Raw genomic sequence first — 4201 nt, 5'->3', positions numbered from 1 at the left:
CTCAACTGGATTTTCTAACTATAAAATCAAATCACTTGTGAATAAAATGAATTTTATTTCTTCTTTTCCAATTGTATGCCTTTTATTTCCTTTTATTGTATTATTGCACTGGTTAGGTCCCTCAGTACAATGTGAATAGAAGTGGTAAGAATAGATATCATTGTCTTGCTCCCAACTTAGTGGAGAAGCATTCAATAGTTCACCATTAAAGTGACATTAACTGTTGTTATTATTGGTGTTATGCGTGTGTTCCTTACCAAATTGATGAAGCTCCCTTCCTAGTCTTCCCTGAATGACCTAAGCTTCTCTCAATTTCTTTGATTCTTGTATTTGTATCCCTTCTCTCGTGCAAAAAATACTGGTCCCTAATCATGTGAAGATGATTTTTTGTTTGTTTGTTTTATGCTATGATGTAGACAAAATGGTTTCAAAATTATGGTCTCAATACCAAAGTTGCTACTAAGTAAAGTGCAGGATTTGCCTTTTTTAAAATTTTTAACTCTTACGACATATTGCCCTAAGACTATACAGGCAGAGTCCTATCTTGTAAAGACAATTGAAATATTTCTTTCCTCTTTATGGTTGTATCACCAATTTGATACACAGTTAGATTGAACTGTGTCACTTTACTTTCCATTTTGGAGGGTTTGTGTTTTTTTTTCAGGTTAACTCTCATAACATCTGGAAAGAAAGGCAGCTGTGCCTCTTCCTTTTCCATTTTTAATCTTCTAATTGTTTTCCACTGAGTGCATATGTAAGTTAAAGTCTCATAGAGTTCATTTGTTGTGAACAGCAAGAGCGTGTACAGTTTTTCCCCAGTGATATCCTGCTTTGGAGGGGACTATGTACATATCTTTTCCAAGTTCTCTCTCCTTCATATTCCTCTAAGTACAATCCTAAATCTTACCTTCAATACCTCTTTCTCTGCCTTAATCTTCTTTCCACTCTATCTATCCTTCGTGGCTGATACATTGTTCGAATCACTTCTGTGTATATTCTGTGAAATGCAAACACCTTTGCTTGGCATGTGAGACCTTCTGCATAAGGTGTAGTTGTTACAAGTATTAATAAGACATAAATGGATTGGAATTGGGTTTTGGAGACAGTATAGGTGTGATGCAAAAGCAGAGATAAGAGAAGGGCGCCTGGGTGGCTCAGTCAGTTAAGTGTGTGCCTTTAGCTCAGGTTATGATCCTGGAGTCCCGGGATGGAGCCCCACATAGGGCTCCCTGCTCAGCGGGGAGTCTGCTTGTCTCTCTCCCTCACTCTCTGCCCATCCCCCTGCTTGTGTTCTCTCTCTCACTTGCTTGCTCTCTCTCAAGTAAATAAATAAAATCTTAAAAAAAAAAAAGCAGAGATAAGGGAAATCAGAGTTGTACATAGTTCTGTATAGCAGAGGACATCAGATCCTCAGTGGAGTGAGTTGGAGAATAATGATCCAGGGTTAAGACTGTGATGGTCAGAGAACAGAGGCAAAGCTGGGAACTGCAACCCTTGTTTGAAAGAGAAGGACCTCTTTGAAAACCTGAAGTCCTTTCCCACTGATATTAAAAAAGCACAATTATCTGGCTCCAATTTACCTTTCCCATCTTACTCTTGACAAAGTTCATCAGACTTAACTTTCTGTACCATTTCTGTACTTGGGATTTCAAATTAGGTTTGTTTTGTATCTGACACTTTTTTAAGTTGGTTCTCTGCATCCATGAGCCAAATATCTGCTCGACACAGACATCAAGATCCCTACAAGACTCATACACAAAACAAGAGATTTGACCATGTTCTCTACTCCAATTCTTCCCTCTGCTCAATGTGCATTTCTTGATCCCTATTCCTAGAAGTAATCCCTGGCTCCTCCAAATTTACACATGACTTTACCTATGCTTCTCTTATATACCTCGATTCCTACTTTCTGTTATAGTTATTAAAGACTTATCCTCTGAATAAACATCCCAGACTGATCCATCTTTGGATTCCAGTAACTTCTAGAATGATGTCCTGATCCATGGTAATAAATAATCATGAATGATTATGGTCTGACATTACAGAAAACACTGGGCTTTTCTTTTGATGTCCTTTTATTAATAGAACCTAAGCTTGCCCTTGCTTTTTCTTATTGGTAAACTATTAAGTAACACAAACTTAAAATCAGCAAAACGCTTTGCTTTGGGCCACCTGGCTGGCTCAGTTGGTGAAGCATGTGACTTTTGATCTCGAGGTTGTGGGTTCAAGCCCCATGTTGGGTGTGGAGATACTTAAAAATAAAATCTAAAAAAAAAAACAACAACAAACTTTCCCTTTTTTTAAGAAGGTTCTTTTCTATGCTAGGTCTCCTTCGACTTCTATTTGTGAGGCTGATCTTTAAAATTTAAATAGACTTATTAATCCAGGATAAATTTTCTCTTTTCAGAGTCTATCATGTAGTCTGTGGAGATCTTGATTCTACTATTCAACCTGTAATCCATTCCTCCAGTTTGTAGTCACCATCTATTTGGTAAGCATCTCTTCTAGGTCTTCATGAAGGTAGATAACAAAAATATGACTATTTCATGAATCCTCATAAAACTACCAAAAAAATAAAACAATTAAAAAAAAAAAAAAGCCCCAGGGGCATCTGGGTGGCTCAGTCGGTTAAGCCTCTGCCTTCGGCTCAGGTCATGATCCCAGGGTCCTGGGATCGAGCCCCACGTCAGGCTCTCTGCTCAGCAGGGAGCCTGCTTCTCCCTCTCCCGCTCCCCATGCTTGTGTTCCCTCTCTCGCTGTGACTCTCTCTGTCAAATAAATAAATAAAATCTTTAAAAAAAAAAAAAGCCCCTCCAAGCCAACACGGGGTGATTAATAAGAGATGTTTGACCACTGTCATTAAATTAGCGAAGAATCTAACCTACCATCATCCATTGTATTATTTTCCACATCACATTTCCTGGACTCACCCAGAAGAATATCATGTTTGCCTTTGTCACATGTCTCATTAAACTAAGAAATAACTATCAATAGTTCCCTCTCTTCTACCAATCTCCTGTAAGGAAGAAAATGAGTTGCTCCTGATGAACCCAAGCTGACGCCTACTGCCATATAAAAGGATTCTGATTTGTTTAACAAAGCTGAGTATTCACATTCACCTGGCTCTCCCCAGGTCCAAGGGAAGATATTACTCCTACAGGAACAATACAACTCGGTGACTCATTCCCGGGAGGGAGGTTACTCCTCTTGACAGCTAATCACAACCAGGCAGCATGATAATGAAGTAAGCCAAACTGACATAACTTATTTTCCTAGACTGCCCAATGCTGAGAAATTCACAGAGAAGGGTAGAATCTCACTCCTATTGTTTCCCAGTACCCATGCATAGTTCCCAGAACTTCATAACACAAGACCAGCCTTTAGGGGCACCTGGGTGGCTCAGTCAGTTAGGCATCTGCCTTTGGCTCGGGTCATGATCTCAGGGTCCTGGGATTGAGTCCTGTGTCAGGCTTCCTGCTCAGCGGGGAGCCTGCTTCTCCCTCTCCCTCTGTCTACCGCTCTGCCTACTTGTGCTCTCTCTCTCTCTCTGTCAAATAAATGAACAAATAAAATCTTTAAAAAACAAAACAAAACAAAAAAAACAAGACCAGCCTTTGAATAAGGTTACCTTCTCTGTTCACTATCTAAATCACCAGTTTTTACTGAAAAAAAGTTCACTATCAATTGTGTAATAGTCATTCCTAAGGGTGTTCCTAAAATACAGGTCTTTATAGCATAGCTTTTGATAATACTTTTCTCTGACAGGAATTATTTTGGTAGATGGTAGCCAATAAATACTTGATTTTGTTTCTTGCCTTACCTAAATCTATTAGTTTTTGGGGTCACGGGGTGTTAAATTTCAATTTGGAAATAGATTTTATCTATTCTGACTAAAAAGGTAATTTTTGAAAACATAATTATAATAGATCTGAGTATTGCCTAGCTCTCAGCTCTCCTTCCAGGCAGAGTTCATAATTCTATTAATTAATTTGTGCATATCGGAGGAATCTTTTTATTCAGGCACTGTCGTACATTCCAATAAATTCCTAGAAACTCTAGGTCAAATTGGATTCTGTCCTTGCCGTCTGTACTTTCTATAAGGAAATATAATACAAAACAATCCTATTTAATAACAGTTTTTGGGTGGGGCATGAAAAAGGAACAAAAATAAAGTTTGTAAGTAAAACTGGGTTTCTGTTAG

The 4201-nt window shown here is 38.5% G+C and overlaps 1 non-coding gene across 1 annotated transcript; it reads left to right on the top strand.

The window, feature by feature from the left end:
* The first annotated feature begins 2170 nt into the window (after positions 1–2170).
* TRNAK-UUU (transfer RNA lysine (anticodon UUU)) lies at positions 2171–2243 on the top strand. Its single transcript has one exon. It is a non-coding gene; the product is annotated as a tRNA-Lys (tRNA).
* Positions 2244–4201: the final 1958 nt, after the last annotated feature.

This window comes from Leptonychotes weddellii, chromosome 7 (genome assembly GCF_054177405.1).
Source record: "Leptonychotes weddellii isolate Sample4059 chromosome 7, ASM5417740v2, whole genome shotgun sequence".
Classification (NCBI taxonomy): domain Eukaryota; kingdom Metazoa; phylum Chordata; class Mammalia; order Carnivora; family Phocidae; genus Leptonychotes; species Leptonychotes weddellii.
This window is presented reverse-complemented; position numbering and strand designations above follow the sequence as displayed.